At 37.8% G+C, this 24,664-nt stretch overlaps 1 long non-coding RNA gene across 4 annotated transcripts in view; it reads right to left on the bottom strand.

The window, feature by feature from the left end:
- Positions 1-24,664, bottom strand: part of LOC112665096 (uncharacterized) — a 137,361-nt gene that overhangs the window by 82,896 nt on the left and 29,801 nt on the right. For 2 of the 4 annotated variants that reach the window (XR_007403263.1, XR_003140214.3), the window contains exon 3: positions 11,551-11,629. The exons of the other annotated variants lie outside the window; for them this stretch is intronic. This is a non-coding gene — a long non-coding RNA (uncharacterized LOC112665096). The remainder of the gene's footprint in view (positions 1-11,550; positions 11,630-24,664) is intronic. 4 annotated transcript variants of the gene reach the window in all.

The following is a 24,664-nucleotide window of genomic DNA, read 5'->3' as shown; positions in this document are numbered from 1 at the left end:
GGCATGTCTAAGTATTTATAACCCAAATGGAATGTTGGGTACCTTTCCACAGGTGAGTAAGGCTTGCTGGAGAATTGGAAATATATTTTGCATAGGGTTTATGAATACATATTCATCTTAACACTCTCCTTAAATACCAGGTATGTGTCACTCGAAGGTGCATATACCTGAGTGTACACCTATGTGCCTGCAAGGGCTGCAAAAAAAAAAAAAAAAAAAAAAAAAAAAAAGACTGAGGGTTGCTTCTGTATTTAAAGAGCTCACAATTTACTTACAGCTTCTTTCAGAGCCTCAGTTTCCTTTTCAGTAAATGAGGGGACTAGATTAATGATTTCTGAAGTTCCTTTCGGTAATTCTACAATGTGGTTTCCAAGGACCTGACAGATTCATTCACAATGGCATCAGTTTTGTCTTTTTCAGGTGAAATGTAGAACACAGAATACATGCAGACAGAGGAGGATTCCATAATTCTCAGGACAGGGCTTGCCTTGGTATATACAATGTGCCGCATTATAAACAAGGATATGACTTTCACCTTTGAATTCATTACCCAATGTCTGTGCCTAGAAGAGCAACTTCCATACACAATTATAGGTTTGTAATTGTTTAATAAGGTTCTAGCATGTATTAAATTTTGAAACTGAAAGCAATGTTTCTTTTCATAGGAAATCAAGTTGTCATTGCATGCTCCAAGATACCCATGACTACATGAAAGAGAGTGTGTAACAAGAAATAGAAAGAATAGAACACTGTGTAGCAAAAGAAATAATCAACAAAATGAAAAATAAGCCTACATATTGAGAGAATGTATTTGCAAATCACGTACCTGATAAGGAATTAATATCCAAAATACAGGGACACCTGGGTGACTCAGTGGTTAAACGTCTGCCTTCAGCCCAGGGCGTGATCCTGGAGCCCTGGGATCAAGTCCCACATCAGGCCCTCTGCATAGAGCCTGCTTCGCTCTCTGCCTATGTCTCTGCATCTCTCTCTCTCTCTCTCTCTCTCTCTCTGTGTCTCATGAATAAATAAATTTCAAAAATATTTTTAAAATATCCAAAATACATAAGAAACTCCTACAACTTAACAGTAACAACAACAAAAAATTTCAAAATGGGCAAAGGACCCAAATAGACACTTTTCCTAAGAAGACATACAAATAGCCAGTAGTTACTTGAAAAGATAACCAACATCACTAATCATCAGTAAAATGCAAATCAAAACCACAATGGATATTATCTCACACTATTAAGAGGCTATTATCAAGAAGAGAAGAGATGACAAATGCTGGCAAGGGTGTGGAGAAAAGAGAAACCTTGTACATGTTGGGAATGTAAATTATTACAGAATGTAAATTGGTACAGACAATATGGAAAACAGTATGGATGCTCCTCAAGAAACTAAGAAAAACACCATATGATCTAGCCATTTTTCTTCTGTATATATACTTAAAGGAAATGAGATCGATATCTTGAAGAGGCAGCTCCACATGTTTATTGCAAAATCATTCACAAGAGCCAAGATATGGAAACAACCTAGGTGTCCATCAATGGATGAAAAAAGAAATTGTGGCTCACATACACACTGGAACATTATTCAGCTTTATTAAAGGAGATTCTATCATTTGCAACAACGTGAGTGAACATGGAGGACAATCTGCTAAGTGAAATAAGCCAGACACAGACCAGAAAAACTGCATCATCCACATATATGTGGAATCTAAAAAGGTCAAATACACAGAAGCAGAAAGCAAAAGAGTGTTTCCAAGGGCAGGAGGTGGGAGAAAGAGGGAGATGTTGTTCAAAGGGTATGAAGCTGCAGTGATGTAGGATGCGTAAGTCTAGAGATCTAGTGTACAGCATGATGACTACAGGTAATAATACCATATTGAATACTGGAAGTTTGCTGAGAGAGTTGACTCTAGGTGCTCTCATCACACACACACACACACACACACACACACACACTACGCTAACTGTATGAGAAGATATGTTCATTAGCATGACTGCAGCAATCATTTCACTATGTACATGTATATTAAACCATCATGTTGTACACCTTGAATATATACAATTTCTATTAAAAAGAAATAATTCGAAAAATTTGGATGCTAGAATCATCTTAAGGTGGAGAACTAGAAGATTATTGTAAATGAAATAACTATGCAAAGTATTTAGCATGGCTTGGGGATAAAATCTCAGCGAACTATGACTACAGCTAATATTAAAGCAAATGAAGCAATATCCAGCATACTAGACATGCTCAGAAAACGTTTCTCTCCCTTTACATGCCTTCCCGGTAAGTACAGCACCCTCCTCGCAGCCACAGACACCTCAATGCTTCCTTATCTTCTTTGTATTGCACCCTATAAACCGTTCCACGATCCATAGGTTGTTCTGATTGTGCCAACCCTAGAATGTCTCTCCATAGTTTTACAGAAAGCACACCAAACCCGGGCACCGGCTTAGTAAGCTAGCAGAACTGCTTTCCAAAGGAGAAAAAGACCTCCCCTATCAACCAATCCTTACCCCCATTTGTTTCAAAGTCTTTAGTTGATTCACAATGTATGTTAAAGGATGAAACTGATCCCTTGGATACAAAGATAGTCACTGTCCCTGGCACGTCTCTTCTCGAATCCAGCTGCTCTTTAGGCTCCACATGCTATAGAATGCCAAAACACTGCTGCTGACACATCACACCTGCTTCCCAGGGCACATCTCACCCCACACCAGCCAGGCTACAGCCACGGGCCACATTTAATGATTCTACGGTGCTCAGATTAACTCTTTTGCTTGGCTGGCTTTTATGGATGTAGCAAAGTCCATTTGGTTTTGTTTTAATAACATCCCAATAAAAGAGCTAGGAAATTAGATGCTAGGAATGACATTTAAATCCTCCATTTCCCTTTACTGCAATAATAGCCTTCTTGATAATAAAGTAGATAAATTTTCTTAAATTATATGAAGTTTTTCCATTTGAAAGCAATTAAAAAATGCTTTCAGTTCTGAATTACAAAACTATTCACTTCAGATTTGAGGCTGACATTTTTATTGGTAATCTGAGTTATAACATGTTCAGCTCTATGCCCATTCATTGGCCCCTGATACTTCTGCCAACTTTTTATGGTTTTATGTGAAAGTACAGTATTTAAGCCTCCTTTAAATTCATGAGCTTCCCGTGCTTCTGAAAAAGGCTCTCTCAGTGTCTTAACGCACACCAGGGCTGATGTTTATTTAAAAACATCTGTTCCATCCTTTGTGGTATAACATACCAAAGTAGCCTGACATTTTAAATACTTTTTTCTTTACACTTTGTGTCAAACAATGAGAGAACGTAACTACTATCATGATGAAAAACTGTTCAGAGCAATTACAAGATGATACAGTAAGTGGACTAAATGGTACCCAAAGTAATCAAAAGAAAACACTAGGATTAGCCCGAATGCTGCAAAAGGCCACTTTTAGGGAGATCGTTATTTCCCCAAATATCTCCATGATTAGGCTTTACATCTTAGTGCTTCCTAATTGATAATAAAAATAGTCCCTTATTATCTTATTTTTTAAAGTAAGAACGAGAGTTGTTTTTGTTGTTTTTGACAAATGGGGAAGAAACCAGCTATATGTCTGATTGCTATTTCACCTGACAGCCTCCACTGACCAGAATTTCTTCTATTGCTACTGACCACTGACTCACCTTAAACCATTTTTCATGGCCATTCTTATCAATGTCCAGGGCAGAAATGAATTAAAAATGTAAGGAAATGCGGCTTTAACATTATTTTGCACATGAATCACTTAACTTTCATAATAATGCCCCACAGTCCCTGCTCAGTCTACTGTAATGATAAAATGGCTATTTCTACAAAAACAGGTGCTTCTAATATTTGCAAGGACAATTTTTATCAATCTAAATATACCCTCAACATTCCTCCAACACATACATAACTTTTTTACACTATAGATTGGGCAAAAGTAAAGCTTGGTTTAGCCTCTATTGATGATAGCATTACAAATCCCTTAAATCAGCGGAATACCATATGACTGAAGGCACCTGAACATTCTTTTGGGCATGATATCTGAAGCAAAGGAGACATTGAAAGAAGATGAAAGTTAAACACAGCCACATTTCCTGAGGAACAATTTGATACAGTATACGCAAAGTAGAAGAAAACATAGCTCTGTTTATTAGCAAGGAATGGAGGGGGAGACTGATTTCTCACTGTTGTCGAAAATCTATCCTGTTGTCACAAAAACACAGTGCTAGGAGGAAGTCTTAGAATATTCCAGCAGAAAGGGGCACTGTCCTCCCCTGGCCAGTTTGGCAAGGAACAAGGCTTCCTGCTCAGCCTTGTTCAGGAAGACTCCATGCTAGTTCTCCTTGTGAACTTCTTACCTCCCTCCTTTATTCTGTACACCCTCAATCTGCTACCCCATGGGTTAGGAATCATGGGTTGACACAACTGCTCACAAACAAATTTCCTAAAAGAAGCCAGAAATAGAGGACCTTAGGGTATGTAGAAATTAGACTAACAGGGAAATGTTATTTGTGACCTTTTAATATTGTGGCTCACTGTGGTACATAAATCTCCTTTTCTGATCATACTAACCTACCTTGTGAACACACAGGCCTTTGATTGCCTCTTTATTAGCTTAGCAAATGGAGTGATGGGTGAGCTTCTGTCATGGTGCTGACTCTGTTACAAAGTGTAAAGGGAATTCCCATCCACCCATGGACCAAGAGGCGCCCAAATGCCAAAATACATCTGTTTTATTGGACATTCAACAGGAATGTTTTATCAAAAAGCACAATTATAAATCTCTACTTGCTGCCACACTCTCCTGAACTCTTCCAATCACCATATAACATAAAAAAGCATCCCCCATATTAAAATTTTAAAAAATTGAGGGCAACTGGGTGGTTTAGTTGGTTAAGTGTCCAACTTTTGATTTTGGTTCAGGTCATGATCTCAGAGTCCTGAGATTGAGCCCCATGTCGGGCCCACTGCTTAGCAGGGAATCTGCTTGAAGATTTCTCTCTCTCTCCTCTACCTCTCCTCATGGCTTGCTAGCTCACTCTCTCTGTCTCTCTCAAATAAATAAATATTTAAAATCTTTATTAAAAATAATAAAATAAATAAATTTAAAAAGAACCAAAACACACCCCTTGCCCTATGCCCCCTTCCAGCTATTGCCATATTTCTGTACGTCTCTTTATAGTAAAACCTTTGGGAAAAAAATAATTGTAATCTGTGTCTCCATTTCTTCCTCTCCAATTTTTCCTTGAGTCAATCCAGTCAGGCTGCTTTTGCTACAATCAACCAAAACAGCTAGCTTTAATGTCACAAAAAACTCCTTACTTGCTCACTGGCTGAGTGTTTTTTTTTTTTTTTTTTCAGTCTCCATTGTTTGTCCATCCCCATATCCCCAATTTCTAAATATCAAAGCATCTGAAAGTTTCGTCTTAAGACCTCATCTCTTTACATCTACTCTCTTATTAGGTAGTTTGGTCCAGACACATAGGATTCAATTCTATCTATGTGTGGATGATTTCCAAGGTGTATCTCCACTAAAGACTTCTCCACTGAACTGCAGACCCACTGCTTCCACAATACCCTCAATGGATGTCCAATAGAAATATCAAGCTTAACCTGTCCATTCCATACAGCCCAGTTCCTCCTGAAGTCTTCACTATCATAGTGAATGGCAATTTCATTCTCCAAGGTATTCCAGCTCACTGCACCCCTACCCCTCATAAAATTCAAGTCATTCTGACTCCTCCCTTTCTTTGATCCCTTATGTCCAATCTGTCAGAAAATTATTTTATTTTATTTTATTTTATTTTATTTTATTTTATTTCTTGCATCTAATTACTTTTAACTACTCTAATACCAGCTACTATCATCATGCACTCAGGTTACTGCCAAAAACTCTTAGCAGAATTCCTTGCTTTCACCCTTGATTCCAAACACTACAAAGTGGCAAAAGAGATTCAAAGATATATTTAAATTTTATCTTTTAAATTATCATATAGTAAAACTGATTTTTTAGTGTACATTATCATGACCCTGATACATGTATGATCAAAACCTTCCAATGGCTTCTTTAAGTCCTTGCTGCAGCCTTAAAAAATATCCATGCAATCTGAGAACCAACCATTTCTCTCAACTTCTTGCTCTGCTTCACACACTGCATGCCTTGCTGCTTCTTAGACTCAATAATCACTCTTATCTTTGCCTCTCTTCTGCCAAAAGTGTTCATCTCCCAAATATATGCATAGCTTAATACTTCACTTCCTCCAGGTCATCCATTTTATTGGACATTCAACAGAAATGTTCAGATGTAAAATGGCATCTTATCAGAAACATTTTCTCTGACTATCCTTTCTAAAAAAGAACTCCCAACTCTCTATGCCCCATATTGTAATTTTCTTCTCTCTGCAGCACTTATCCCACTCTCTGACCTAGTATTTCTATTACTTGTTTATTTGTTTTGATGCATATTATCCATCTCCCCTTACTACTATACAATTTAATGAGGTAGAACATTTATTATTCACTACTATATTCCATTGTCTAAAATTATATGATTCATGTAATACTACCCAAATATATGTGGAATCATTGAATCAACACATCAAAGAACACTAGATCCAAAAAGGACCATAGAGAATATCAAATTAAGTTGAGTTTATCATACATTCCTTACCCAGAAGAAAAAGTCAGAGATTCTATAAGCCACTAGAGATGCAATAACTTACAAGTCTTTTGCAGTATCTTTCACTTGGTGAAGTTAAAAATAAGGTAGATTTTTTCAATTTATGAACTTTGGAAGACATGTAAGTAAGGATGATGGAACAGAAAATTCTACAAACTAAAGGAAACCTTAACTGATTATCATTGTCTATGTCATGCACATATACACATTTATGACAATCTTGGAGAAGAGGGCAGCCCAGATGTCTCAGCAGTTTAGCACCGCCTTCAGTCCAGGGCATGATCCTGGAGACCCAGGATCGAGTCCCATGTCAGGCTCCCTGCATGGAGCCTGCTTCTCCCTCTGCCTGTGTCTCTTCCTCTCTCTCTCACTCTCTCTCTCTCTCTCTCTCCCCCTCTGTGTGTGTGTGTTTCTCATGAATAAATAAATAAAACCTTTAAAAAAAATATTGGAGAAGAAATAAAAGCTGGGCAAGCTTTTATGGGGAAGCTACAACCACATATGATAACAATAAGAGAAAAGGAGGAAGGTGCAGGGAACAGTAGTCTATTTATATATGCTTCGTTGATTAACCCACTGGATGAGAAATCAGGTTTCCAGGAAAATAAACAAAATTTACCATGCATGGTGGACAATCATTTTCCTGTGTAGAGAATCTATGATAAGTATTTATTTTAGAGAAATCAATTTTCTTTAGACAAGATGTGTGGTCCAGATTCTTTTCTAAGCGGCAGTAAATACCACCTCCAATCACAATCCTATGAAAGACTCCATTCATGCCAACATAAGCCGTAGGAAAACAGGATCAAATGGGACAATGTGCATTTTGGTGAGAACATTAAGTCTTATATAAACAGATGTATGTACATAAACACAGCCAATTTCCACCCCACTTCTTTCAATTTCCATAAGAATTCTCTTCTGAATTAATATCATACTTCTAATACTGATATTGCAAAATGAGAAAATACACCATAGTACCTTTCATAACTGGTACCAATAAAGCTCCCATATTAAGTGAACTAAAATGTAACTGTGCCAAGAGCAGATTTTCGAAGGGCAACAGTTTTGAGGCCTAGCAGAAACACTGAGATAGTTTTTCAAATGTCCACCTACTTTTTTATTACCCTTAGTTTTGGATTCAACAGTCTTCAATTCAAATCATGAATCTGGAAACCACCAGCAGTGTGACCTTGAGCAATATTCTTAGCTCTTAGAACTTCATTTCCTTTCTTCAAAAACTGAGCACTTCCTACTGCCCCCATAAAAAACAAGGTCATTGTGAGACTGAAATAAGATAATGTTGGTAAAATGGCTAGCACAGTGCTTAGTATATAGTAGATTACCTCTTCTATGAAACCTGCACTGCAATTCAGTATCAGTCTTGTCAAATCAGCCCCACTGAAAATTTAAAGTATAATGTATTCTTTGCTCTCCAATGAAGAAATGAAAAATTTTAGTATGTGTTTGTTGAGTACTCAGATCCATAAACTTGATCCCACTTGATTTTAATTTTGTTCTAAAATGTTATGAATTCGATCCCTGCCACCTGATCTCCTCACACTGAAGAGTCACTTCAGCTAGTCCCTTGCAAAGAAAAGAGCTGACCAATTTTACAATCCAAAGAATTTCTATTGTAATTTGTGGAGAGAATTGAAAAGGAGCACAATCAAGTCTTTAACTAGAGCCATCTACTAATCTACCAGTTCACCTTGCCAACTTCATTCTGTATCACTTACTCCTCTTACAAATTCTCATTTTCAACAATCAACTTAAATCCCACCATAAACCACCTCTTCTCCATCCTTGTCCTCCTTATACCAACAGGGATCCCTGTCCAACTCCCTTCATCTCTCATAGAGAAACATAAAACTGTCCATATATTTTTCCAATATTCATTTCTTACAATGCCCCACAGAGAAGACCATATAAAGGGCAAATCAATTCCTATGGAATACAGTTTCTAGCCCCAAGAAATGTATATTTGAATATTAAAATAATATGCATTTCTGTCTCGGAGTGCCTGCGTGGCTCAGTCAGTCAAGGGTCCAACTCTTGATTTCAGATCAGGGTCATGATCTCAGGGTTGTGAGAGGGGGCTCTGCTTGAGATGAGTCTGCTTGAGATTCTCTCTTCCTCTCCCTCTGCACTTTCCACTTCTCTCTCTCTAAATGAATATATGGATAAAACACACACACACACACACACACACACACACATTTCTGTCTTCATCTACTTGCCTCATCCAAGAGTGGTGACATCAAGAGATATCATATATCCAATTCTTCTAAGAAAATAAAATGTGATTGATAAATAAAAGTGTCCTAATATTAAGAACTGTGTATAATTCATATTATTTTCATAAAATTAATGTTATAGAAAAAGGCAAACTGGAATAAATGGACAAGTCTATATATTGTTGGTATTTCCTTTTATACAGTTACCCAATTAGAATAAAAATATGTGCACATTTTGGCTTTTAAATAAATGACAAATTAACTGTGCAAATCTTTGCATTCAAGAACAAGACAGAACTTTCCTATGGAAGCTTTTGCCTTGAAGTTGGAACAGTAGTGAATTTCAGACAAATCAGCTTCTTTTTTTTTTAAATCACATTTCTGCTTAATAGAAAGCAAGAACATGAAATTTTGACTTTTTATAGCCCAGAAAAATCATAAACTAGAAATATTTGTTAGATGGGTTTTGCAAATGTGAACAAAACAAAAAAAAAAGGCACCTATTAAAAAATGAGCACCTCTTTGTATGCTTTTAACCAATGTAACATCATACCATCTTACTAATTATTTCCATAATGGGAAAGCACATAGAAATGCTACCATTTGTCATCTTTAAAACACTTTAGAATTTATAAGAGACTTTCACAACTTACTAGTTCTTTTAAAAGTCTTTATAGCAAGCATAATGAAAGTCATCTTGATTTGGATGACCCACAAGACAAAAGAGGATAGATTATGCTTTGTTCCCAGATGTGTCCTACACAGAGCTTTCCCATGGTCATTTTAAAGCCCTGATATATCTTAGGAAGAAAACAATACTGTAAAAATGAGGTCAGAACAAAATGGTCATTCTTTATAACAGTTATGTCTGAAGATAATTTTTTAAGAGTTAAGTAAAAACGAGTAAAACTAAATCACTCATCCAGATGGAAGAGGCACGTGAACCACACTTTTAAATTATGGTAACATTTATTTTTTATCCTAAGCTTAAGTCAATAGGTGATATGTTTCCAGGCCTTTAAAAAGATATAAATCAGACTCATAAGGGTGTCCAAGATAATTTGACCTCAGCACACAGAGAAAGAAAATTAGCTCAAGTGGACAGCACATTCGATTTCTGCCCTCAGATAGGCACGGTGCAGTACTCTGTGGGAATTGCATGGGTGTTAGTGAGAGAAGAATTGGCCTGGAATAATTAGGGAAATTTTTAAAAACTTTAGTAAAATGTTTCATTAGATGGTTGGTTTCTACCAACAACTACAGCTGCCCCCCAAAACCTTTACTCCACTCTATTTTTATTTTGCTGAACGGACAGGTGTCAAATAGAATATCTTTCATGGTCTACTAAAAGTGTTCTTATTTTTTCTAGTAATTTGGCTCATCCAAGAGTAAATATTATCAGAAGTAAGCAGTTAGTAAATTGAATATTGATTATTTACCGAGAAAAAAATATCTTCTATTTTTTAAAATTTTTGCACATAAAGATTTGACTATTAACTAGATACTTGAGTGATTTATTTACTTTGGTAACAGTCCAGGCAAAAATATTTAAATTATACTCTTGGAAGTAAAAATTATCTAATCATTCACAAGCTGTTATAATAAAACATTTATCATGAGTCATTAATCCATTAGGACTTATTTTCCGTCCCATCCTTTCACTAGCACCTTGCTTTGAACATAGTCAAGTTTGGCTGCAATATTCCCTTTTATCATATATCATAGTTACAGGATGGGATGCACCAAAGCTGGATTCCAAAAACCCTGCACTCTGCTTGAACTTGGCACACAGAAACTCAACTAGTGATTCTAGGGCTGAAATTCATCCAGGCTCAAGGCCTGATATCATGCTTGGATCATGGGGTACAAAAAGTTTAGGGTTAGGGGACTGCAGGGAAAAATATCTAGGTGCAACATTCTCTCACAGAGGTTTCAAAGAAGGTTTTAAATTCATAGGATACTATTCTTATGGCTGGCAGAGCTAATTTCTGCATATTCTTCTTCTTTTTTTTTTTTTAAGATTTATTTATTTATGAGAGACACAGAGAGAGAGAGAGGCAGAGACACAGGCAGAGGGAGCAGCAGGCTCCATGCAGGGAGCCCGACGTGGGACTCGATCCTAGGACTCCAGGATCACGCCCTGGGCTGAAGGCAGACGCTCATCCGCTGAGCCACCCAGGGATCCCATATTCTTCTTTTATTCACAACCCCACAGCTTTAACATAATCCCATCTCCAACCCTTCAACCTTCCTCTCTGCTCTGTTTTGGCCTGGTAGCCTTCCTTTGACATCCTACTTCACTCCAAGTGAAGCCCCTTGAATGTTTCTCAGACACAAATAACACATGTTTGTAGATTCTTGTTAAATAGCAAACAATGTTTACTCAGAAATCACTAATAATGAAAAATGTGACATAAATAGACAGCTGTAGCAAATCTGACTTCTGGTAACCCAAGAAGGATAGTAGAGGAAATTAGCCCCTTCTCTGCATTCAATTATGGAAGTTATTACTGCTCTGTTTGTCTCACAGGACTGTTATAAAACTTAAGGAAGCTAGCATTTAAGAAAATATTCTGTAAACTATGTAACAGCAAGCATACCTGCAATCATCATGATAATCTCTGATTATGATCTTAAGCTACAATATTTTTGGCACCATACTTGGATCCATGCTGGAACCTGGAGAAATAAATGGTGATTGGAGCAAATAGGTTAGATAGAATCTTAATGTATATCATAGTGATTTTACAGATGACGATTCTAAAGTTCAAAGAGATCACCAACTTGACCAAAGCCATGCAGCCACAAAGTTGCAAGGGCTGACAGTAAGGCTGTAATCTGCTTGTACAAGAGTCATTCTTTCTCCTGTTCTACACCAGTGGGATACACTATCTCTTGAGCTCAAATTCTCAAATAGGTTAATGGATCAGCCTCCAGGGGGTGTGCTAACAGAAGAAACCAAGTAGAATGAGTTCCTGCAGAAGTACAGAGGAGAAAAAAATAAAATAAAATAACCAAGTGCTTTTTCCATATGGAGGATGAGGATTTGAGGAAATGTCATATATAATAATTGGAACAAGCTAGGATGTGCCACAGATTATCATTTTTCCTTGTTTCTTTTCAATTTTGAAGATGCACTTTAATTTTTTTTTAAATATGTTTGCTGTTTCCCTAAACTGGGACACAGCTCACATTGACTGTCAAAAGCAATTTGTCAACAACTGGACAGAGAGGTAATCGTGAGGTTGTTGTCATTCCATACTCATCTGTGAACATGACTCACACACAGAGTATCTGTAAATCAACAGTCACCTTTGGTTAATAATTTTCATTGGTAACATCACATAGTTTTGTGTTTTTTTTTAAAGATGGGGAACCTGATGCAAGACTCAATCCCAGGACCCTAGGAACACAACCTGAGCCAAAGGCAGATGCTCATCCATTGAGTCACCCAGATGCCCCCATCACACACAGTTGTTTTTCATTTTTTGGCTTTTTAAAATATTTTATTTATTTATTCATGAGAGACACAGAGAGAAAGGCAGCTGCAGAGGCAAGGGAGACGTTGGCTCCTTGCAGTGAGTCCAATGCAGGATTCAATCTCAGGATCCCAGGATCATAACTTGAGCCAAAGGAAGATGCTCAACCACTGAGCCACCCAAGCATCTCCATACACAGTTTTAAACTCAGATTTACAACATCCATTGTTGCTTAAAAATCTTTCAAGATTGTCCTATAACAGCTACACTGAAAATAAGTTTTTTATATAAGCAGATTGCTTGTCACATGTCAGGCAATTCAAATAATGTCAATAAAAGTTGCAAATTTCTCAAAATTAACAAAGATTTTAAGCTCAAAAGGCAGCAGTGATACAGCAGCAATCAGGGCCCAAGCCATGATAATGTAGAGATAAACAAACCGACTATCAATATCTTCTATATCCTCTTAGACACAAGGTACTGTCTTTCAAACATTAGAATTTGTCAGAAAGATTCTGGCTTCTCTCAAAAGAAGTTTTGAACTTCCAGTGAGAGGTAATTCAATTAAGGGAGGGAAAAAAAGGAACTCTGGTCTTCTTTGACAAACCTCAAATTATACTGTCAGTCCTAAAGGTGCAATGTCAAGATAACAAGCCTGAGTGAGGAAAGGTAGAGTGTCACCATGATGTTCTCTGTAATCCCTAATGGCCAAAATTGATTCATAAAAAATACTACAGACTCTGTATTTGCAGGATTAGCTTCAAATATTAATGTTGAACCTAAATAGAAAAGTAATATGCACCATAAGGATTAATGTATTCTAGTGGTAGTCGGTTAAAATTAATTAAAATAGCACACTTAAGCTGTTTTCCCCCAAAATGCTGGCATTAAATCCAGTGACCAGTTTATCATTGTTGGTATTATAGCTTTGGTGAGATGTGATCAAAACCATAAAATTGAGTAATGACTAGGTATCTACCAGGCATTATATGAAGCTTCTAGTTTTTACTACTTCCTTAAATCTTATATCAACCCTATATGAGAAGTAAATTAGTTTCTTTATAGGTAAGAAACCTGAAATTCAGACAGTGATGAAATCCATTTTCATCAGGCAGCTGTGAGAGGATTAAACCAGAATGGGAGCCCAGGCCTTTCTTATGTCTGGGTCCATTGCTCAATGACCATACATACTATATGAATGAATTTGTTACTAGAAGAGCACAGTAGTCATCCACCTAAAGGAGTTCCAGAGTTAACTAAGACCACACCTGTCCCTCCAGTGGCAATGAATGATTCAGAGGACACTGCAAAGACTGGGCTCTGGCGAGCTTTTTCATTTCTAAATATTTGTTTGCTATCCCATTGATTAAACTCCTCTCTGTAGGCCTCATGTTAACAGTATATACAGGGCTTTCCGGTGTATTTTCCAGATATACTAGGAGAGATTCTTGCCAAATGAAATGTGATATTCCCAGGGAAGCATCTCAGGCCTTTTGACAGAGGCTTCTTAGGCACATGGGTTATGTCACTTTTGTTATCTATAACTCTTCTCTCCCACGAGTCCTGATAATACAAAGTAGACAATAAAACAATTAAAGTGGAACTATTTTTCAACTACCTCTCATCAGTAACAGATCATTCACTCCTAACCTGGTGAGACCATATTTCGCACACTCCAATATCAGCTTATCTGTAAAGCAGAGAGAGTCACACTCTGATCACCTCCCTTACTTTAATTCATTGGTCATTTAATGATATCATAACCAGACATGTCCCAGTGTCTCCATTCCCTGACACACTGCAGATGTCCCTGTTTCTGGATTCTGAGGAAAAGTGGCAATACAAAAATATGTGGCATGCCCAATTCTTTTCTACTCATAGTAAGCTTTCTCTGCAAGTTACATGTTTGTGTACGTTCATTCAGCCATACCCAGCATGCACTCACATGTATAGACATCATATGCCATGTGCGGGGGGCAAGGCAGAGAAAAAGAGAGAGATCCCATCCACCTTTCCCTTGACTAATCTCCATTAGAGATTAGAGATGAAACAGGTTGTAGTGACAGGCCTCTGCTTTTACTATGTTAGGCTCCCTTGCCTGATTTCTTCACCAAGGAGCTAAGTTTTTAAGTAACGCATTATATAAATTCAGCCTACAATGCCTAGTTTCTATGGCACCTAGTTAATGATCCCACATATCAGCAAACTATGCAGACATTCCATTCTTTCAGCAAATATTCTTTGAAGCACTCCTGGATTCAAGGTCCAGTTTAACTATGACCTACAAAAAGAGGATGCACCAAAAAAAGTCAACATGATATTTCCATTAAGTATAATAGAAGTCTGCTTACTCCCCAAGGCTTCAAGTTTTCTGACCCACAGAGACAAGAGAAAGCCGGAGAGAAGGATGGTGCAGCAATTTCATTGTTTTTTTAAACCTGTTAGTCCCCTATTAGTTTCATACTTGCCTTTCTAAGCCTTTTTTCTTTTTTCTGGGAACATGAAAAACATTGCTGTTAAATTACAATTCCTTGGAAATACTCTAAATACCAGGGCAAACAATTATATGGGTTGCTTGTCTTTCTAAAATCTATCACATATTCAAATAAGTCCAGTACATTTCCTATGGATTCATAGTTTTTAAAGTTAAATATTTGTACTATATATATCAGGTATGCCTAATGCAGTGATGCATTAATATATTTTCATGAGTTTGTTTAATCCCCATTGAAAAAATAACTCAAATACTGTTGTGTGTTGACAAACAAAGTCGATCTATTCAATAATTTAAAATCCTACCTAGCTTTACATCACTGGGAACAACAGTTGATGAGGAAATATTCCTCATATCTCGATCTTCTTAAATTGCTTTAAATTATTTTCAGAGGAAATGGGTTTGGTTTGGTCCTTTTAGTGCTGAAGCCAGCCCAGGCTTCACAGGAGAGGCCACATCTACATGGGTATGGCCACACAGGAAGGGACAGAAAACGTGCTGGGGCCTTTGTCTTCTGTCTCCCAGGATGAAAGTGTAGGAGTTGACAGCATGCTTTCTGTTCTTCAAGGAGACTTTGAAGGACACTGGAGGAATAGCCCAGGTAGCCTCAGAAATTTTCTTCCAGGGATACCTGGGTGGCTCAGTGGTTGAGCATCTGCCTTTGGCTCAGGTGCTGATCCAGGGGTCCAGTTCCTCACTGAGTTCCCTGCAGGGAGTCTGCTTCTCCCTTTGCCTATGTCTCTCTCTGCCTCTCTCTGTGTGTCTCTTACAAATACATAAATAAAATCAAGAAAGAAAGAACCTTCTGGATCTACAGATGCAAACTCCCTAGAGCCTCTGGAGAGGGCCCACCTTCCTCCCACCCTCTCAGAGTCTATAAATAAGAGAATAGTACATTTCAGCCTATGCTCTAATGGAGTAAAGTACAGTGTCTAATAACAAAAATGAAACCTACAGCTTTGAGTTGTAAGTCAAGGAAAGCTTACAGCCTTGGAAGCAGGTATCTATATGCCTCAGCTGACAGAGCTCCAAAAGTCAGAGAAAAAACAAAAGAAACAAAATGAAGAAAAGAAATTTAAAATAATCCTCTTCCCTTCTCCTTTGTTACACTATGTCATCTCTGCCTTTTCTGTCCATAACTCACTCTCACCCCCACTCTCCAATCACCAATATCCTGAAAGTGCCTTGAAGAGTAGAACCAATTTCCACTGAAATGATTAAGAGATGATGCTAGACAAATAAAGATCCAACAATATAGTCAGTAGAAGGGAAACTTGTTTACATTGTTTTGGGCAAGAGCACGACCAGCACCACAGGAACCATGAAATTTGAGTGTTCTGTTCCTTATTCTAGGGACAGGTGACCTAGAGGTTAGCCTGTCTTTTTATTTTTTTTATTTTATTTTTATTTTTTTAATTTTTTTTTATTTTTTTTTATTTATGATAGTCACAGAGAGAGAGGAGAGAGAGAGACAGAAACACAGGCAGAGGGAGAAGCAGGCTCCATGCACCGGGAGCCCGATGTGGGATTCGATCCTGGGTCTCCAGGATGGCGCCCTGGGCCAAAGGCAGGCGCCAAACCGCTGCGCCACCCAGGGATCCCGAGGTTAGCCTGTCTTTATCATTGACTAGCCACTGGGAGATTTCAGGTAAGTCATTTCACCATGCCAAAGTCAGAAAGCTTAATAGTGTCTCCAACCTGTCTTTTATGGAGGTGGCCAATCCATAAAAAAGGTCTTATGTCACAAGAATCAGAGGAATTTCAAAATCTTCTGGATTAAATCAATGGGTTAATGCATATTTGTAAAAATACAGATATTAGGTAAGTTAAATATATTCAAAGGAATTGTTAGAAATAAGAATCATCATTTACTGACATTTATTATGTGCCAGACACTGCTGTAAGCACTTTACATATTGCAATCTATTTGCTGCTTATTAAATCTCCTCTCTGCTTTGCTCAGGCTGCTCTCTCTGTCCCTGCCTTACTTGCCTTGCCTACCTGAAGAATACTAAATTTTCAAGTCTTAGCACAAATTTAACCTCTAAATGTCCCCTCTCCTCCTTTGTAGCTTCATTCTTTCAAATATATACTTCTAAGAAGCAATAACAAAAAGTGTGGTTTACTTATTAGTGAATATATTGAACTATGAGCTCCTTGAAGCAAGATACACAACCAGTTTATTTCTATATAGTCAGAGCTAAGCATAAAAAATTGTTTGCTAAATGATAAACAGATGCTACTACATTAAATTAATGATTGACCAAGGGCATTTCTGTTTTTACTACCGAATTACTATACTTCAGATGGCTAAGCCTAACATAGAAATCTCTTACTAGCTGCAAAAAAAAAAAAAAAAAAAAAGGACATAAAATTTCACTCTGTGGAAACTCAAATCCAGTGAGCCAAAATTATTAGACCTCTGTATGATATACCAGGAAACACATAAAGCCACAGCCCAGAAGGAAACTCAAGAATTGATGATCTCTGAATTTACGAGAAGAGAACAAACCTAAGTAGTATCATCTTCCCTGGCTAACAACAATTTCTAAACCAGTAAATTTAAATGGCAGAGGGAGAGAGACAAAGAGTGATAATTGGCAACATGGTCCATAGAGATTCCTCCAGCCTAAGCCCCACTCTATGATGGTGACGCAGTCATTGGAAGATTTGGAGGATTTCATATTTTGTTTATTATTGCTCATCGATTTCATCTTTCTTTAGGAAGTAACACAGTGTAGTAGTGTTTCTATCATTCTCTTTCTTCTCTCTTCTTAAAAAATAAAAATTTGCAGATATTTGAATCTCCATAAATAGAGAAAAAATATATAGCTCTTCCTTGGGGTTGAGTTCATTGGGCCCCCAGCTAAGAAGTTAAAGGAAAGGCGATAATAGCCTGTACTGATGACTTTGTTTATAACTCTTCTGTCCCTAGAAGAAGACCACCTGCATTCTTCTTGTATCAACACCCAGAGCCAGGCTAGTGCAGGGACGCTCCTGACCCAGAGCTGCAAATCTTTATCCTGTTACCAACATTTTTTTTTTTTTTCAGGCTAGGCCATGTTCTGAAGCCGTTATTTGACTTGTTCCAAAAATTCTAAAATAAAAGCTATGATGAAATCCTTCAAAAGACACATTTTTGCATAGCATATAAAGCCTTTAATAATCCTTTCTTCCCTTCAAAATTAAAAGTATGCGAATCCTTGAGCGTGGTAGTAGGCCTGTCCAGGAAGTAGAAGGCGTCGTCCTCCACACAGCTACAGAGGTCCTCCACTGAGAGGCCGAAGCTGGCTACATTGTTTGACATGAGGGTTACTTTTCAGATAGTGAAATTTTAGTTGCTAGGTGCCAGAGGCAATTTATCAGACGCTCATAAAATAAAGATCAGAAAGCCCATCCGTCTCCCCATGCATCTGGGATCTAGGAAGGAACACTCACAGCCCTGGATCCTTTAAACAGCTCTCACTTAAAGAGCTTGATGTTTATAATAACAAAAGAAGGAGAAAGGGGTCAGGTCAAATTCTGCCAAATAGCAGGTGTTGTTATAAGTGTTTTGTTCTCTCTTTCTCTCTCTCTCTCTCTCTCTCTCTCTCTCTCTCGCTTTTTTTTTCCTTAAAAAGTAATCTGAAAGAATATTGAGCTGTTGCAGTGGATGCCCTCCATGGGCATTTATTTATTTATATTTTTATGTTTCAACAGAAAAATGTGACCTGAAAACCAGAAAATAAAAGCCTTTCACCATAAAAAAGTTCTGAGAATTTTTTCATGAAAATGTCAATTACTAAATTAACTAAATAGAATCAAAGTTCTTAACAGTGTTACATGGACTGCAGAATGGTGTCCTGTGGGGCTTACATACATGCAACAAAATAATTTTAAATGACACTAATTAACAACTAATAATAATGCTTTCACATATATAAGCATCTTTTCCTTAATTATCCCCTTGAGAAGCAAAGAGAGGAGGAGACAGGTCTGCAGTTGTATGATGTGTAAGTGACAGAAACACTTGGACCCTGGTCTTTGGACTCCAGACCTCATGCTGTCACCACGGTAGCTCCCTGAAGAGTAGCTACACTACTCCCTGAAGAATAGCAACTTTGCACTGAGTGCTCAAACAGCATTGCTCTTTCTCACTGAATTGAAATGAACACACCGACATTTTTGGTTAGTTAAAAGCCAATTTAAGGACAGTTATTTCATTAAGATGTCCTTAGCTTACCTTAGTTCTGAACCTTTATTATTTTCTGATTTTGTTAAGCGAATGGTATGATCTTATGTTAGGGATAGTGCACATTTTGCAAAGTTCTACTTCCTTTTTAGTGTTTACTAGACAAAAATTCAAAGCACTAATATTATGGTTTGCATTTCTTGGTAATGTGTTCTTTCCTGTCCCTTCCTCCCCATCTTTCCACTTCGTGCTTCTTTTTCCTTCCCCTTAGGTCTCTGTTTCTTTGTTTCCTTCCTCCTCCTCCTTCTCTCTCTCTCCAGTCCTCCTCTTCCTCTTTTTGCTTCTTACTCTCTTTTTCTTATTTTAAATCTTGTGATGCACCTTTAATTTTCTTCATCATGAAAGAGATGGAAAAGGAAGAAAGAGAAGTGAGAAAAACAGGAGAGAAGAAAGAAACAGGAATATAAAAGAAAAAAAGAAGGAATCTGGAAAGATATGTTAATGGGAAAACAAATAAAATACCAAGAAGATGAAAATCTAGCAGGGTATACAAGTGTGAATCACATATAAAAGTTCAAAAACAAGGGTGCTCGGGTGGCTCAATCTGTTAGGTGTATGCCTTCAGCTTAGGTCATGATCCCAAGATCCTGGGATTGAGCCCCATGCCATGCTCTTGGCTCAGCAAGGAGCCTGCTTCTCCCTCTCCCTCTGCCTGCTACTCCCCCTGCTTGTGCTCTCTCTCTCTCTCTCTGTGTCAAGTAAATAAATAAAAATCTTAAAAAAAAAAAAACAGTTGAAAAAATCATGAGAACAAAGGGGGGAAATGAGGAAATTGAAGCTCATGGGAAAAAATGGTTTATTATTTCTGGAAAAAATCTACTTATTATTCTTATTCCTACTTCTAATTTGTTAATTAAATAAAATGTTTTGGCCCTTTAAATTTTTGTAAATAACCAAGGAAATAACATATTATTGCAGACAGATATAAATATAGATTTTAGAACAGACAGGGCTTTATTATAATCACAAGATTGTAGAAATAAACAGAGGAAAACAATCAGAGTTATAGGAATCCTCAGTGGAAATAAGGCGGCTTCAGTGTTATGCCCTGGAAAAGTGTTGACCTGGAAGTTAGATCTCTAGATGACATTTCAGATATGTATATGAGAGAAGAAAACAGTAGGTATTTGGCAACCTTACACACTCATTGGTAGGATTAAATTACAAATTAGTCAACAACAAAATATTATTTTCCAAGCATATTGGACACAAGAGAAAATAAATCGAAGATAGCTTGTCAGACATCATCACAGGCTGGCTCTGAAACTCACACAGGGGATCAGTAATTCATGTGTTTGGGAAGAGAGAAAACTTAGAGGTTCTTAGGAAAGATGTTTTTCTTAGCCCAAAGCCCTTCCTAAATGTCACAGTTCTTTGGCATCCTTGTGGAGATTGTATATCTTGGGGACTTTGAGAACTACTCCCCAAAATTCTCACTTGCTAGGGAAATGGCAATTTAAGGCATGATGTTGATGGGTTTAAGATCAAAGAATTTCCGCTGAGTAGTTCAGAAAGGAACTACTTATTTATGTAGAGATGCGCCCTGTGGCCCCATAGGGCCTAGTTCTTGCCAGTGGGGCTGGATTGCAAGTAAAACAGGTCTGAGCTTTCTGAAGGACCCACACCACAGCCAGGTCACAGGAATAATAATAAATCACTCCTAACTGATTATGTACTCCACAACCTGATGGACACATGATGGGTAGCCATTCTGAAAATGGGTCATTCTCAAGTTCCCTGGAACTCTAAGATTCTTTAACTGCACTAGGCAGCCACCACCCCGAATTGAATTCAGATTTTTTCTGTAGCAATTCAACACTCATTTAGGATTGCCAACTGTCGCCAAAAATTGGAAAACTCGGGTGATTTTGGTAATTTATCTATTAGAGTATCTAAAATACCCTCTAATTATTTTGTAAAGATTTTTTTATTTATTCATTTGACAGAGAGAATGCACAAGCAGGGAGAGCAGCAGACAGCGGGAGAGGGAGAAGGAGGTTCCCCACTGAGCAGAGAGACCAATTTAGGCCTAGATACCAGGACCACTGGGATCATGTCCTGAGCCGAAGGCAGATGCTTAACCGAATGAACCACCCAGGTGCCCAATACTGTCTGATTATTGATTTCTAGAAGCAACTGGCATATAGAGAAATCAGGGTGAACCTGAACAAATCACTCATTCACAGTCTGGTTTTTTGTAATCCTGCTCATCATTGTCAGTAACAATAACTTCATTACTTTATATTTGTACAGCTCCCCACAGATTATTGTGGGTGGAATTTTGTTTCCCAAAAAGATTTGTTGAAGTACTACCCCCAGGACTTCAGAGTGTGATCTTATTTGGAAATAGGGTCATAGGAGATAAAATCAAGTTAAGATGGGGTCATACTTTATTATGGTGGGTCTTAAATCCAAGGACAGTTATCCTTATATGAAGGTCACCCAGAGGGGCACCTGGGTGGCTCAGTGATTGAGCAACTGCTTTTGGCTCAGGTCATGATCCTGGGGTCCTGGGATTGAGTCCTGCATCAGGCTCCCCACAGGGAACCTGCTTCTCCCTCTACCTATGTCTCTGTCTTTCTGTGTTTCTCATGAATAAATAAAAAATAAAATCTTTAAAAAAAAAAGAAGAAGAAGAAGGTCATACAGAGTTATAGGAACTCTGACACACATGAAAGGGCAATGATCATGTGAAGACAAAAGCAGCATTTGAGTGATGTAGCTGCAAGCCAAGAAATGTCAAAGATTACCAGCAACCATCAGAAGTTAGGAGTTAGGCATGGAACAGATTCTACCTCAGAATCTTCAGAAGAAGAAAAAAAAAAAAAGAATCTTCAGAAGAGACCAACTATGCCAACACATGGACTTCAGATTTGTAGCCTCTACAACTATTTTTGTTACTTTAAGCTACCCAATTTGTGGCACTGTGTTAATAGGATCTGACATACTATACAGACCAAAGAACATACTGAACGGGAATATCTGATGTGATGGAAAACTCATGGGATGAGTAGAGTCCCAGATGTTACCATGGTCACTACCATGCCTTCATTAATTGTAGAATGTGAGATCCACCTATTTCTAAATTTATCCTTACCACAACTGACTGAGAAAGGTATTATCAGCCCCCATTTTATATAACTTGGAATGGTTCAGCCATATCATTGGAATGACAATGATATGGCTAAGGTCATATCTCTAATAACTTATCGAGCCAGAATTTGAACACACTTTCTAAGTCAGAACCATCAGCTTTTAAACATAAGTATAGAATACTCCATTATATCAGCTCAAAGGTGAAAAGGAAATTTAGTGGATTATCCTACTTAAGCCTTCTCACCTAACAGATGAAGAAACTAAAAATTCTATACACAAGATGATTTTTACTTAGGAACATGCAAACTGTCCCCTGATGCTAACACAGGTCTTTGGTCCCTCCTTCCACTCTACTATGTCAAGAACACTCTTCCTGCAGCATTAATGCTTTTTGGTGCACCCTTAACACTATTTTATACATGCTATATTTATTAGGAGATTAGGGGAAATGTAAAGAAACACCAAACAGGGAAATCCTTGGGCTGGTGCTTCTCAGAGAAAACCATACACAGGGCATATAGTGATTAACTCTGGAAAGTCTACACTGTTCAACTAGCTTCCCTGAGCCAATAGTTCTTCCCTCACTTTCTGACTTTATTTCTGTACTGCACAGTTGTGCCCATGCCTGGCCTAAAACAGCAGCCATCCCTGCTTATTAGAAGAATCACAAACAGACAAAGGCATTTACGGACCAAAACTACATACATCATTGCCTCAATGCCATGAGAGTGAGGCATTCGTTGGTATGATCTAACTGGATTGGCCACCTTCTTCTCTGATCTAGTCCTACCAAGGAGATGTGTTAGAACAACTTGAAGACCAGTATGGTCTACATTGCTGAGCTGACCTAGTGTTCTTCCTGCTTAGCATGTACACAGAACTCTCCTTGGGAAGCGCAGTAAGGCACACAGTGATGCAAAGCTCTGACAAGTGTAGCAAAATGTCTTGTTCACCTTCTTGTAGCACATTCAATGTTTCAAGAATCTTAAAGACATATTCCTGGTTCTGAATTAGAAACATTCTTGGGGTACCTAGTGACTCAGTCAGTTAAGCGTCTGCCTTTGGCTCAGGTCATGATCTCAGGGTCCTGGGATCGAGCCCCAAATCTGTCTCCCTACTCAGCAGGAGTCTGCTTTTCTCTCTCCCTCTGTCTCCTCCCCAGTGCTCACTGCTCAGTCTCTGTCTCTCTCTCTCAAATAAATGAAATATTTAATAAAAAAAATTCATAATCTCACTCTAGGAAATAAGAAAAAATACAGCATAATGGATAAAGACACAGGCTTTAGTCTCAGGTAGTATTTGGATTTGTTTGCTGTCTGTCTTGGGCAAGCTTGGTCCTGGACAAGCTGTTAAGTCTATCAGAACATCAGTTACTTCATTTGTAAAATGGGGAGAGTAATCTGTTCAGAGGGGTGTTATGGGAGTTTAATTACAATAACCCATGTAAGGTATTTAGTGATGTAATCAAAATACCAAGCATAAATAGGCTATCATTATTACTATTACACTAAGGAAATTTGATAAGGCAAACAAAGCTTTATATGAAAAAATACTCATTGCAGTGTTTTATATATATATATATATATAAATAAAACATATACATATATATCTTTGTATACACACACACACACACACACACATATACACACATATATATACACAGGAGAAAAGGGAAACAATCTAATGGCCCAAAGTAGGGGATTGGTTGAAAGTACTTTGTACCAGGACTCATTTTTGCTTGGGACACAGGATTAAAAGAAACATTGCTTTGCACTTGAAAAATCTCAGAGTCTAGGGACATCTGAGTGGTGCAGTCATTTAAGCATCCAACTTTTGGTTTCAGCTCAGGTTATGATCTCAGGGTCCTGAGATCGGGCTCTGCCTTGAGCTCCACACTCAGCTTGAGAGTATCTCTCCCTCTCCCTGTCCCTCCTGCTTGTTCTCTCTGTGTCCTCCCCCCGCAAAAAAAAAAAAAAAAAAAAAAAATCTTAAAAAAGAAAATCTCAGAGTCTGGTTGAGGAGATGAACATATAAATAGTCAAATTCAATACAGTAGAATCAATCCAAGGATGGAGGTATAAACTGTAAGCTATGGGAGTCCAGCAGAGTGGCATCCAAAGATCTTAGTCTGAAGATGAGAAAGGAACAGACTGCAAGGTCAGTACCTCAGAGCATAGTCCATGCTGTATTCAGTACCTAAATGCTGAATGAAATTTTAAAAATATATTGGGCGACCCAGAATTACTTCATTTTGTTGTTGTTGTTTTGAATCAGAGACATTTCCAATTTTAAGACCTGCAAAGTAGCTTTATCCACATTTAAATAATAATCTCAAAGCTTCTGACTAATTTTACAAGCAAATATTTAATGTAATGTCTTTGCAAGCAATCTCCACTAAAAGGAAACATATTTGG

The sequence above is a fragment of the Canis lupus genome, chromosome 17 (genome assembly GCF_003254725.2).
Source record: "Canis lupus dingo isolate Sandy chromosome 17, ASM325472v2, whole genome shotgun sequence".
NCBI classification, from domain to species: Eukaryota; Metazoa; Chordata; class Mammalia; order Carnivora; family Canidae; genus Canis; species Canis lupus.
This window is presented reverse-complemented; position numbering and strand designations above follow the sequence as displayed.